A 14,585-nucleotide genomic window follows, 5' to 3' on the forward strand; every position below is an offset into this window, starting at 1 on the left:
AAAATCTAAGGCGATGTGAGACCACGGTCGAGAGGGAATGGGAAGCGGTCTGAGACAGCCGGCAGGAGGGGAGTTCCCGGACTTAGTCTGCGCGCAGACCGAACAAGCAGCCACGAAACGACGCGTGTCACGTTCCCGAGTGGGCCACCAAAAACGCTGGCGAATGGAAGCAAGCGTACCCCGAACGCCGGGGTGGCCGGCTAACTTGGCAGAGTGAGCCCACTGAAGAACGGCCAGACGAGTAGGAACGGGAACGAAAAGAAGGTTCCTAGGGCAAGCGCGCGGCGACGGAGTCTGAGTGAGTGCTCGCTTTACCTGCCTCTCAATTCCCCAGACAGTCAACCCGACAACACGCCCCTTAGGGAGAATCCCCTCGGGGTCGGTGGAGACTACTGAAGAACTGAAGAGACGAGATAAAGCATCAGGCTTGGTGTTCTTAGAGCCCGGACGATAAGAAATTACGAACTCGAAACGAGCGAAAAATAGAGCCCAACGAGCCTGACGCGCATTAAGTCGTTTGGCAGAACGGATGTACTCAAGGTTCCTATGGTCAGTCCAAACGACAAAAGGAACGGTCGCCCCCTCCAACCACTGTCGCCATTCGCCTAGGGCTAAGCGGATGGCGAGCAGTTCGCGGTTTCCCACATCATAGTTACGTTCCGACGGCGACAGGCGATGAGAAAAATACGCGCAAGGGTGGACCTTGTCGTCAGAGAGGGAGCGCTGAGAAAGAATGGCTCCCACGCCCACCTCTGACGCGTCAACCTCGACAACGAACTGTCTAGAGATGTCAGGTGTAACAAGGATAGGTGCGGATGTAAAACGATTCTTGAGAAGATCAAAAGCTCCCTGGGCGGAAACGGACCACTTAAAGCACGTCTTGACAGAAGTAAGGGCTGTGAGGGGAGCTGCCACCTGACCGAAATTACGGAAGAAACGACGATAGAAATTCGCGAAGCCGAGAAAGAGCTGCAGCTCGACGCGTGATTTAGGAACGGGCCAATTAATGACAGCTTGGACCTTAGCGGGATCCATCTTAATGCCTTCAGCGGAAATAACAGAACCGAGAAATGTGACGGAGGAGGCATGAAAAGTGCACTTCTCAGCCTTCACATAAAGACAATTCTCTAAAAGGCACTGGAGGACGCGTCGAACGTGCTGAACATGAATCTGGAGTGACGGTGAAAAAAATCAGGATATCGTCAATGTAAACGAAAACAAAGATGTTCAGCATGTCTCTCGGGACGTCATTTACTAATGCCTGAAAGACAGCTGGAGCGTTTACGAGGCCGAAAGGAAGAACCCGGTATTCAAAGTGCCCTAACGGAGTGTTAAACGCCGTTTTCCACTCGTCCCCCTCCCTGATGCGCACGAGATGGTAAGCGTTACGAAGGTCCAACTTAGTGAAAAACCTGGCTCCCTGCAGGATCTCGAAGGCTGAAGACATAAGAGGGAGCGGATAACGATTCTTAACTGTTATGTCATTCAGCCCTCGATAATCTATGCAGGGGCGCAGGGACCCGTCCTTCTTCTGAACAAAAAAAAACCCCGCTCCGGCGGGAGAGGAGGAGGGGACTATGGTACCGGCGTCGAGAGCTACAGACAAATAATCTTCGAGAACCTTACGTTCGGGAGCCGACAGAGAGTATAGTCTACCCCGGGGGGGGAGTGGTTCCCGGAAGGAGATCAATACTACAATCATATGACCGGTGCGGAGGAAGAGAGGTGGCCCTGGACCGACTGAACACCGTGCGCAGATCGTGATACTCCTCCGGCACCCCCGTCAAATCACCAGGCTCCTCCTGTGAAGAAGAGACAGAGGAAACAGGAGGGATAGCAGACATTAAACATTTCACATGACAAGAGACGTTCCAGGAGAGGATAGAATTACTAGACCAATTAATAGAAGGATTATGACGAACTAGCCAGGGATGGCCCAAAACAACAGGTGTAAAAGGTGAACGAAAAATTAAAAAAGAAATGGTTTCGCTATGATTACCAGAGACAGTGAGGGTTAAAGGTAGCGTTTCACGCTGAATCCTGGGGAGAGAACTACCATCCAAAGCGAACAAGGCCGTGGGCTCCCTTAACTGTCTGAGAGGAATGTCATGTTCCCGAGCCCAGGTCTCGTCCATAAAGCAGCCCTCCGCCCCAGAGTCTATCAAGGCACTGCAGGAAGCTGACGAACCGGTCCAGCGGAGATGGACCAAAAAGGTAGTGCAGGATCTTGAAGGAGAGACCAGAGTTGTAGCGCTCACCAGTAGCCCTCCTCTTACTGATGAGCTCTGGCTTTTACTGGGCATGAAGTGACAAAATGACCAGCGGAACCGCAATAGAGACAGAGGCGGTTGGTGATTCTCCGTTCCTTCTCCTTAGCCGAGATGCGGATACCCCCCCAGCTGCATAGGCTCAGAACCCGAGCCGGCGGAGGAAGATGGTAGTGATGCGGAGAGGGGGGCAACGGAGAACGCAAGCTCCTTTCCACGAGCTCGGCGACGAAGATCAAACCGTCGCTCTATGCGAATAGCGAGTTCAATCAAGGAATCCACGCTGGAAGGAACCTCCCGGGAGAGAATCTCATCCTTAACCTCCGCGCGGAGACCCTCCAGAAAACAAGCGAGCAAAGCCGGCTCGTTCCAGTCACTGGAGGCAGCAAGAGTGCGAAACTCAATAGAGTAATCTGTTATGGATCGATTACCTTGACATAGGGAAGACAGGACCCTGGAAGCTTCCTCCCCAAAAACAGAACGGTCAAAAACCCGTATCATCTCCTCCTTAAAGTCCTGATACTGGTTAGTACACTCAGCCCTCGCCTCCCAGATTGCCGTGCCCCACTCACGAGCCCGTCCAGTAAGGAGAGATATGACGTAGGCGATACGAGCTGTGCTCCTGGAGTAAGTGTTGGGCTGGAGAGAAAACACAACATCACACTGAGTGAGGAACGAGCGGCATTCAGTGGGCTCCCCAGAGTAACACGGCGGGTTATTGATTCTGGGCTCCAGAGATTCGGAAGCCCTGGAAGTGGCCGGTGGATCGAGGCGGAGATGGTGAATCTGTCTTGTGAGGTCGGAGACTTGGGCGGCCAGGGTCTCAACGGCATGTCGAGCAGCAGACAATTCCTCCTCGTGTCTGCCTAGCATCGCTCCCTGGATCTCGACGGCTGAGTGGAAAGGATCCGGAGTCGCTGGTTCCATCTTGGTCAGATTCTTCTGTTATGCACTTGAGTGAGGACCCAAAAGCGGTTTAACAAAAACAGAGTCCTTTAATGTAAACACAGGGAAGACATAGATCCTCTTCAGATGTAGATAATGGAAAAATAGACAACCCGCAGTGAGGGCGACAAATGAAACAAAAAGTCCTTCTGATAATTACAAAAGAGCCCCCTTCTTAGCAGCAGAGGAGAATAGCTGGGTTAGCGGCGACAGGCTGCAGGTCTCTCTGGGTAGGCGCGGGTCGTAGAGGAACAGTGGTACCTGATCTCACGTAGCATCAGATGAACTGGACACAGTACAAACGATAAGACAGTTAGCTGAGTACAGGATGCACTTGCCAGGCAGATGCCGACAGGACGGGACAAGGGTGAAGCAAACGAGACGATAGTTTGTTTCTGGCATGAGAAACTCAAACGAGAATCTGACAAAGAAAGAAGCAGGAACAGAGAGAGAAATAGAGACCTAATCAGAGGGAAAAAGGGAACAGGTGGGAAAAGGGTGAACGAGGTAGTTAGAGGAGATGAGGAACAGCTGGAGGAGGAGAGAAAGAGAAGGTAGCCTAATACGACCAGCAGAGGGAGACAGAGTGAAGAGAAAGGACAGGAACAAGACATAATATGACAAGACATGACACAAGCCTTTGCTGACATTGAGACAGGAACACAAGGCACAAAGCTAAAGTTCAAACTAGACACCGGTGCACAAGTAAACATTATTCCTCTGAATAAGTACCGGCTTGACATCTGAGTGCGAGCTACAACCCACCACACGCAGGTTATGGTGGTGAAAAGCTCCCAGTAAAAGGCACATGCACTTTTAAATGCAAATACAAGGAAAGTGACATGATGTTGGACTTTTATGTTGTTGACACTAGAGCACCTGCAGTGCTCTAAAAAGCATGTCTTAAAGCATGTTTAGACATGGACCTCATCAAGCTAGTTTTATCAGTGACAGCACCAGTAGAGACAGACAATGTACTGGAGGAGTTTACTGATGTTTTTACAGGAATAGGATTATTCCCAGGAGAATGTACCATTCACCTTGACCCAGACGCAACCCCTGTGGTCTACCCACCGAGAAAGATTCTCCTTGCTCTCCGTGCCTGTCTGAAGAAAGAGTTGGAGAGCACAGAGCAATCTGACATAGTCACCAAGGTTACAGAACCGACTGACTGGGTAAACGGGTTAGTGGTGGTGGAGAAAGCACGCACAGGTAAGCTCCGAGTATGTCTCGACCCAAGAGACTTGAACAAGGCTATCAAACACCCCCATTATCCTTTAACGACGCTAGATGGCATCACACACAAGTTAGCGGGAGCACACTACTTCAGTGTCATGGACACTAGATCAGGCTACTGGGCTATCAACATTCCTTGCCAATGTCCAGCTTGACAACAAGGTTGATGAAATCCAAGCAAGGGTAGCATTCCAGAGGGACATCAGAGATGGCTGCATTCATTGTGGCTGAGGTCTGTCCCCCCAACAGCTGGCTCTGACGAACTTTATTTAACTCTCTGCAAGCTGACTCCAGGCTGCACTGGCCAAGACTGAAAACAAGACTTCCTAAATTTTATCAGCATATCGTGCGACAGGGGTGGAAAGACCTTGGATCATTGTTACTCTAACTTCCGCGACGCATATAAGGCCCTGCCCGCCCCCTTTCGGAAAAGCTGACCACGACTCCATTTTGTTGATACAGACAGAAACTAAAACAAGAGGCTCCCACGCTGAGGTCTGTCCAACGCTGGTCCGACCAAGCTGACTCCACACTCCAAGACTGCTTCCATCACGTGGACTGGGAGATGTTTCGTATTGCGTCAGATAACAATATTGACGAATACGCTGATTCGGTGTGCGAGTTCCTTAGAACGTGCGTTGAAGATGTCGTTCCCATAGCAACGATTAAAACATTCCCTAACCAGAAACCGTGGATTGATGGCAGCATTCGTGTGAAACTGAAAGCGCGAACCACTGATTTTAATCAGGGCAAGGTGTCTGGTAACATGACCGAATACAAACAGTGCAGCTATTCCCTCCGCAAGGCTATCAAACAAGCTAAGCGCCAGTACAGAGACAAAGTAGAATCTCAATTCAACGGCTCAGACACAAGAGGCATGTGGCAGGGTCTACAGTCAATCACGGACTACAGGAAGAAATCCAGCCCAGTCACGGACCAGGATGTCTTGCTCCCAGGCAGACTAAATAACTTTTTGCCCGCTTTGAGGACAATACAGTGCCACTGACACGGCCTGCAACGAAAACATGCGGTCTCTCCTTCACTGCAGCCGAGGTGAGTAAGACATTTAAACGTGTTAACCCTCGCAAGGCTGCAGGCCCAGATGGCATCCCCAGCCGCGCCCTCAGAGCATGCGCAGACCAGCTGGCCGGTGTGTTTACGGACATATTCAATCAATCCCTATACCAGTCTGCTGTTCCCACATGCTTCAAGAGGGCCACCATTGTTCCTGTTCCCAAGAAAGCTAAGGTAACTGAGCTAAACGACTACCGCCCGTAGCACTCACATCCGTCATCATGAAGTGCTTTGAGAGACTATTCAAGGACCATATCACCTCCACCCTACCTGACACCCTAGACCCACTCCAATTTGCTTACCGCCCAAATAGGTCCACAGACGATGCAATCTCAACCACACTGCACACTGCCCTAACCCATCTGGACAAGAGGAATACCTATGTGAGAATGCTGTTCATCGACTACAGCTCGGCATTCAACACCATAGTACCCTCCAAGCTCGTCATCAAGCTCGAGACCCTGGGTCTCGACCCCGCCCTGTGCAACTGGGTACTGGACTTCCTGACGGGCCGCCCCCAGGTGGTGAGGTTAGGCAACAACATCTCCTCCCCGCTGATCCTCAACACTGGGGCCCCACAAGGGTGCGTTCTGAGCCCTCTCCTGTACTCCCTGTTCACCCACGACTGCGTGGCCACGCACGCCTCCAACTCAATCATCAAGTTTGTGGACGACACAACAGTGGTAGGCTTGATTACCAACAACGACGAGATGGCCTACAGGGAGGAGGTGAGGGCCCTCGGAGTGTGGTGTCAGGAAAATAACCTCACACTCATCGTCAACAAAACTAAGGAGATGATTGTGGACTTCAGGAAACAGCAGAGGGAACACCCCCTATCCACATCGATGGAACAGTAGTGGAGAGGGTAGCAAGTTTTAAGTTCCTCGGCATACACATCACAGACAAACTGAATTGGTCCACTCACACAGACAGCATCGTGAAGAAGGCGCAGCAGCGCCTCTTCAACCTCAGGAGGCTGAAGAAATTCGGCTTGTCACCAAAAGCACTCACAAACTTCTACAGATGCACAATCGAGAGCATCCTGGCGGGCTGTATCACCGCCTGGTATGGCAACTGCACCGCCCTCAACCGTAAGGCTCTCCAGAGGGTAGTGAGGTCTGCACAACGCATCACCGGGGGCAAACTACCTGCCCTCCAGGACACCTACACCATCCGATGCTACAGGAAGGCCATAAAGATCATCAAGGACATCAACCACCCGAGCCACTGCCTGTTCACCCCGCTGTCATCCAGAAGGTGAGGTCAGTACAGGTGCATCAAAGCTGGGACCGAGAGACTGAAAAACAGCTTCTATCTCAAGGCCATCAGACTGTTAAACAGCCACCACTAACATTGAGTGGCTGCTGCCAACACACTGTCAATGACACTGACTCAACTCCAGCCACTTTAATAATGGGAATTGATGGGAAATTATGTAAATATATCACTAGCCACTTTAAACAATGCTACCTTATATAATGTTACTTACCCTACATTATTCATCTCATATGCATACGTATATACTGTACTCTATATCATCGACTGCATCCTTATGTAATACATGTATCACTAGCCACTTTAACTATGCCACTTTGTTTACATACTCATCTCATATGTATATACTGTACTCGATACCATCTACTGCATCTTGCCTATGCTGCTCTGTACCATCACTCATTCATATATCCTTATGTACATATTCTTTATCCCCTTACACTGTGTATAAGACAGTAGTTTTTTGGAATTGTTAGTTAGATTACTTGTTGGTTATTACTGCATTGTCGGAACTAGAAGCACAAGCATTTCGCTACACTCGCATTAACATCTGCTAACCATGTGTATGTGACAAATACAATTTGATTTGATTTGATTTGATTTCAAGCTCACAGAAGAGTCATCTAAGCTCAAAACATTCAACACACCGTTTGGACACTACAGGTTCCGTTGCCTGCCTTTTGGGATTATCTCAGCCAAAGACGAGTTTCATCGAAAGATCAACGAAGTGTACGAAGGCCTCGACGGAGTTGTGACTAATGGACGACATCCTTGTCTATGGTCAAAGAGGAGCACGACCGAAAACTCCACGCGATGCTACAAAGGTCCCGTGAGAGAGGAGTCCGGCTCAACCCCGAGAAGAGCACAGTCGGCGTTACAGAGGTCAGCTACTTCGGACATCTTCTCACAGCAAATGGAATCAAGCCAGATCCACAGAAGATCTCAGCCATAAAAGAAATGGAGCCACCAAAGAACTGTGCAGAGCTGGAAACAGTGCTTGGCATGGTCAACTACTTAGCCAAGTTTGCACCCAGCCTCTTCAATGCTAATGCACGCCTGCGTCAACTGCTAAAGCAGTCCAGTGAGTTTCTCTGGGACAAGCAACACGACATTGCTTTCCAGAATGTGAAAAACTTGATCACGAGAGAACCTGGACCAATCCTTGCCTACTACGACCCCGACAAAGAGCTCAGACTCCAAGTGGACGCGTCGAAGTATGGACTAGGTGCAGTGCTACTGCAAGAAGGAAAGCCCATCGGCTACGCTTCCAAATCTCTCACAGACTGTGAAATCAACTACCCTCAAATCGAAAAGGAGCTCTACGCCATTCGGTTCAGATGTAAACTTTTCCATCAGTACATATATGGACGACAAGTCATTGTGGAATCCGACCACAAGCTCCTTGAGTCAATTATGAGGAAACCACTAGCCACAGCCCCGCCAAGGCTACAGAGAATGATCCTTCAACTACGAAAATACAACTTCACAATCACTCACCGTCCAGGCAAAGACATCCCTGTCGCAGACACGCTCTCCAGGAAGTTTCTTACCTATAAGGACAGCAGCCTCAGTGAAGGCATGGACATGCAAGTACACACTGTGTACAGAAACTTACCAGTTAGTGACACAAAACTGAAGGAGATCCAAGCAGAAACAGAAAAGGACTCACAACTCGCACAGCCGAGGAAAATCATACAGGACGGATGGCCTGAGGAGAGGAGAAAATGCCCTCACAGCGTCTCAGTTCTGGAACTATCGTGATGAACTATCACAGATCAACGGAGAGAAAATCATTATTCCTACCAGTCTCAGAGAAGAGATTTTGACAAAGATCCATGCTGGACACATGGGCATGGAAAAGTGCAAACAGAGAGCACGGGACATTTAGTTTTGTCCCGGAATGTGCAAATAAATAGAGGACATTGTTGGTAAATGCGCCATATTTCTTGAACGACGCCCCTCAAACACCAAAGAGCCAATGTTACCTCACTGTATCCCAGACCGACCCTGCCAGGTCGTGAAAACCGATCTGTTCACCTGAACAACGAGGACTACATCGTAACAGTGGACTACTACAGCAGATACTTCGAACTCGACAAGCTTCACAGCACCACATCTGCAGCTGTGATACACAAGCTGAAAGCAGCCTTTGCCAGGCATGGCATTGTAGAGACTTTAATATCTGACAATGGGCCCTGTTACAAATCAAATTAGTTTGAATCCTTCAAAAAAGCATGGGAGTTCACACATGTCACCACAAGCCCACATTACCCTCAAAGTAATGGCCTTGCTGAAAAATCTGTGCAGATTGTTAAATCACTCATGGACAAAGCAAAAGCAGAAAAGAGACCCCTACCTCAGTCTCCTTGAATACCGCAACACTCCAGTTCACAACTTCAAATCACCAGCCCAGCTATTGATGAGCCGCAGACTTCGCTCAATGCCTTCCAGCACCAACCAGCAGCTGCAACCTGAGGTCGTCAGCCACAAGGAAATGCATGGAAAACGTGCACAGAGACAACAACAACAAAAGCGATACTACCACAGGTCAGCTAGACCACTGCCACCACTGATTGACGGAGAGTCAGTTAGAATCCAGGAGCATGGCCTCTGGAAGCCAGCAGTCATCATCCAGCCAGCTGACACTGAACGTTGCATATCACGTCCGCACCGCAGAAGGAGCGGTGTACCGCCGCAATCGTAGTCATCAACTGAACACAAAAGAACAACACACTGATGAGATGAACTGTTCCCCTGAAAGACAACGTGATGGACTCAACACACACACAGCACAACATACACCATACTTACCTGCAACACCACAAGAACTGTAGACTGACACAGAAGCATGCTCAGCATCATATCGCACAAGGTGAGGAAGAGAGGTCAAGCCCAGAGCTGTCCTAGACCTGTGAAATGTCAAAGGGTGTAGACGGATCGCTGCCCTAAAAGAGTTCCAGACTGTAAACTTGTTATTGAAAGTTCACTTGAAATGCTTTGGTATTGTATTTGTTTGAAATGTTAAGATGTTATTTCTACAGTGGAAGCTGAGTTGCTGAGAATCCCTTGTTTGAAAAGTAACAGTATGTTGGATTATTGTTTCAGAGTCTATGTTGATTCAGTTGGTGTAGTATGAAATATAAATGGTTACTTACCTTGAGTTCAAACTACAGAGCATGTATTCAAAAGAAACCCTTAGAATATGTAAACATTATTATTTTGTTTTAAAAGACGGGGGATGTAATATTCATATGTGTAAACATACTGAATTGTATTTGGATGCATTTTACCACCATATCATACTGTGCTATGATTGGTTAAGACCACCCAAATGGTTAGGTCATGGTCAGTTTGATCCTGGTTGGCGATACGTGAACATGCCAGTTATAGCTAGCTAATAAAAAGCTACCTTAAGAAATATCCTGTAATACTGCATTTTATTATTTTGTACATTGGGATGAAGAGTTTGAAATGGAAATAAATTATGTATAATGATTGTTACGTCATATCCTTTGTGGTTGCGCCTTCCTGCTCCTTCTCTTGAAGCAGTCTGCTTTTATATACATCCTCCACCAAACAATGCTGGTGACATGCAAAACCCTGCAAAAGCTGTCCTCTACCTCTGCAGAAAATATGGTCAACAGAGACACCTAGTGGCAGTGTGGTTGACAACAATGGCAATAAAGCAAAATAGAAAGGTAGTGAACAGAATACCAGTACAGTAGAAAAGAATAGAATAGAATACTGTAATATCTCATAGCAAACTTTGCTATCAACAAACTACAGGCATGCATATAACACATCAAAATACATTAAACAAATACATAAATACAAGACAGTCGTGAAGAAGGCACGACAAAACCTATTCCCCCTCAGGAGACTGAAAAGATTTGGCATGGGTCCTCACATCCTCAAAAGGTTCTACAGCTGCACCATCGAGAGCATCCTGACTGGTTGCATCACTGTCTGGTATGGCAACAGCTCGGGCTCCGACCGCAAGGCACTACATAGGGTAGTGCGCATGGCATGGGAACATCACTGGGGCCAATCCAGGACCTGTATACCAGGCGGTGTCAGAGGAAGGCCCTAAAAATTGTCAAAGACTCCAGCCAACCTAGTCATAGACTGTTCTCTCTGCTACCGCATGGCAAGCGGTACCGGAGCGCCAAGACTAGGTCCAAGAGGCTTCTAAACAGCTTCTACCCCCAAGCCATAAGACTCCTGAACATCTAATCAAATGGCTACCTAGACTATTTGCATTGCCCCCCCGCCGCCTTACACTGCTGCTACTCTTTGTTATTATCTATGCATAGTCACTTAAATAACTACCTACATGTACACTACCGTTCAAAAGTTTGGGGTCACATTGTTTTTGAAAGAAAAGTTAGGACATGTCACATTTTTTGTCCATTATAATAACATCAAAGTGATCAGAAATACAGTGTAGAAATCTGTCTCAACGTCAACAGTGAAGAGGCGACTCCGGGATAATGACCTTCTAGACAGAGTTGCAAAGAAAAAGCCATATCTCAGACTGGGCAATTAAAATAAAAGATTAAGATTGGCAAAAGAACACAGACACTGGACAGAGGACCTCTGCCTAGAAGGCCAGCATCCCGGAGTCGCCTCTTCACTGTTGACGTTGAGACTGGTGTTTTGCGGGTACTATGTAATGAAGCTGTCAGTTGAGGACTTTTGAAGCATCTGTTTCTCAAACTAGACACTAATGTACTTGTCCTCTTGCTCAGTTGTGCACCGGGGCCGCCCACTCCTCTTTCTATTCTGGTTAGAGACGATTTGCGCTGTTCTGTGAAGGGACTAGTACACAGCGTTGTACGAGATCTTCAGTTTCTTGGCAATTTTTTCGCATGGAACAGCAAAGTTATTTGTTTCTGGCCATTTTGAGCCTGTAATCGAACCCACAAATGCTGACACTCCAGATACTCAACTAGTCTAAAGGCCAGTTTTATTGCTTCTTTAATCAGGACAACAGTTTTCAGCTGTGTTAACATAATTGCAAAAAGGTTTTCTAATGATCAATTAGCCTTTTAAAATTATACATTTGGATTAGCTAACACAACGTGCCATTGGAACACAGGAGTGATGGTTGCTGATAATGGACCTCTGTACGCCTATGTAGATATTCTATTAAAAATCAGCCGTTTCTAGCTACAATAGTCATTTACAACATTAACAATGTCTACACTGTATTTCTGATCAATTTTATGTTATTTTAATGGACAAAAAAATGTTATTTTCTTTCAAGAACAAGGACATTTCTAAGTGAGATACACTACCATTCAAAAGTTTGAGGTCACTTAGAAATGTCCTTGTTCTTGAAAGAAAATAACATTTTATATATGCAGATACACTACCGTTCAAAAGTATATATAAACATATATGGGGTGGTAATTAAATAATCACCATCCAATTATGAATAATTATCATTTAGGGTGTGGCATAATAACACGTTCCTTCTGTGGGTTACTGACAGCCACAGAAACATAGGGAGTGGTGTATTTATTATTATTATTATTATTATTATTGATGATGGGACTATAGTTTTTTTTTCACCGGTTATATCATATTGCTGCAAACGTACAGGAGTTCTCAAACATATTAAAGGTGATTTTACACTTTTAACATGTTTTTTCTTTCCACAATGAGTAGGTCAGACTGGGTACAAAATATGGATAACGCGCTGTGCACGTTCATTCCTAAAGTCTAAGTAAATCATTTGTAGGATAAACGTAAACTTTGCTCTTGTTGTTATTTGCCTTTTCATTCTGAAAAGCAAAGTACCGTAAAATCGATACAGTGACCACACTGACACTCGACACTACGACGTACGCGTTTATCGGATGGTGTGACGTCAAACCACGACGACAGAAGTGCGTGTGACAGATCGTGGAGCTGCGCTAGACTGAAGAAAAACAAAAAACTTTGGGAATAACATGTCCTTCTACAGTTCGACCAACATGCTCTGTCTATTAACGTACGAGATATGCAACGAATGAACTAATAGGCGACAAGCGTATTATATTTACGTTTAAAAAAGTCGCAATTCGAGTTTGTCAGGTAACATTAGAAGATGCTGGGGAAACAGAAATAACGTTCCGTGTGTTCGTTAATGAACGTGGAATAAGAGTCGGTGAACACATCGGCAGGCGAAATTCAGACTGTCCAGGATCCAACTGCCTACTGCTTTGAACAATTGTCTGCATGCAGCAAAGGTAAAATTATATCAACTTGACCTTAACCAACGTTAGCATATCGTAAAACTTGCCTAAACTGCTGAGCTTCAACTACACACATAGCTAACCAGCTAACGTTAGTACTGTAACCATCTCACATAAAATTAGCTAGCTAAGTTAAATAGCTAACGGTAACTTAGAGTAAAATGACAACAAGCTAGTTAAACTGTGGGTCAAATGTCTCGGCATGGGACAAATACATTTGTTTTTGTGTTGTGGATATATGAAACATCATGACAAGCATTAGAATCAGATGACATGCTAATCAGTTAGCTAGCAAGTAAGCTATTTGAGCTATCCAGTTAACTGCTAGCTATCAAAATCCAGTCTGTTTAGTTTGCTGACAAACTACCTTGTGTCATCAATTTGAATACTGTACATATTTCAACATTTACAAACTTATCTAACTAACATTAGCAATGTGTGGCTACTTACCTAGTTTTCATTTTTACTAGCTAGATGACTATAACTAGATGCTAATATGGCTAGCCAGCTCTAAGACAGTCTGTGTGTGTGTAACAAACGTTACCTAACTGAAGTTCCCATTTTATCGCAAACCATGTCTGCTTTGGTGACAGAATATTTATGTCCTGATGATATAACTACTACTAGACATGATAACCTCAAGAGTAAACAGTAAAAAGCTAGTTTTATGACAGTGAGTGTTAGCTACCATCTGCTTCCCTTTTCAATAATCAAAATAGTTGATTATGATATTGTAAAAAAAATGGAATATATTAAATATGACACGCTATAGCTAATAGCTAAATTATATGTAGCTATAATTATGCAAAAAAGTTGTAACTGAAAAGATAGTTTTTTGTTTCATCTCAATTTACAACTTCATTACATCTGAGCGTTTTGTTCAGTGTTTCATCTAATCCAGTAGGGAATAATGGATTCCACCAGGGACCCATTCATTCCTTCAGTCTGCAGGATGACGGGTTTCCAGTTTATCATACCAGTGAAATATACGACTTGGAGAAAGGGACATGTCAGATATAGCTACATTGATACTTGATTCCACCATGTCCCTACTTCACAAACAGAAAATGAAGCAGTTCAACTGAAGGTTGAACCATAGTGAATCCTCGGTTGTTTTAGCAGTTGATCAGGTTTTGAGTTGGCCTAGTTGTGGTTTGTTTGTCTATCGAGTAGAGCATTAGTGGAAACAGTTGCGTAATGGCTGTACTAGTGTTTGTGTTAAAGGCTAATGTTGGGGATGTGTTTACTGTTGTTTGTGGGGCTGTGATGATACAAGTGTCGCAATATTTTTTTCCATGACAAAAAATGAAATCTCGGAGCAAACTTAATTCTTTGGTCCTTTAAAAACCTGCTGTATGTAAAATATTGCGTGCTATAGCTTGAAAAATAAATAAACGTGACTCTGAATGACAACATAATGATGTTTGTTTCCAACATTAGGGCTGTTTTCCTGAAGAAGTTAATTCCACTTCGTGTTTTGTTTCCTTGACATGAGACTAACTACTATCGCGATACTGGTATCGTCCCGGCCCTTCTATCCAGCAGAGCG

General features: G+C 45.8%; 1 protein-coding gene across 3 annotated transcripts in view; it reads left to right on the top strand.

Annotated features, from left to right (window-relative positions):
* The first annotated feature begins 12,664 nt into the window (after window positions 1-12,664).
* Window positions 12,665-14,585, top strand: part of LOC112254880 (peroxisome proliferator-activated receptor delta) — a 50,270-nt gene continuing 48,349 nt past the window's right edge. For all 3 annotated transcript variants that reach the window (XM_024427823.2, XM_024427825.2, XM_024427824.2), the window contains exon 1: window positions 12,665-13,030. The gene's annotated coding sequence lies outside the window, so the exon portion shown is untranslated. The remainder of the gene's footprint in view (window positions 13,031-14,585) is intronic.

The sequence above is a fragment of the Oncorhynchus tshawytscha genome, linkage group LG07, assembly GCF_018296145.1.
Source record: "Oncorhynchus tshawytscha isolate Ot180627B linkage group LG07, Otsh_v2.0, whole genome shotgun sequence".
In the NCBI taxonomy this organism is placed as follows: Eukaryota; Metazoa; Chordata; class Actinopteri; order Salmoniformes; family Salmonidae; genus Oncorhynchus; species Oncorhynchus tshawytscha.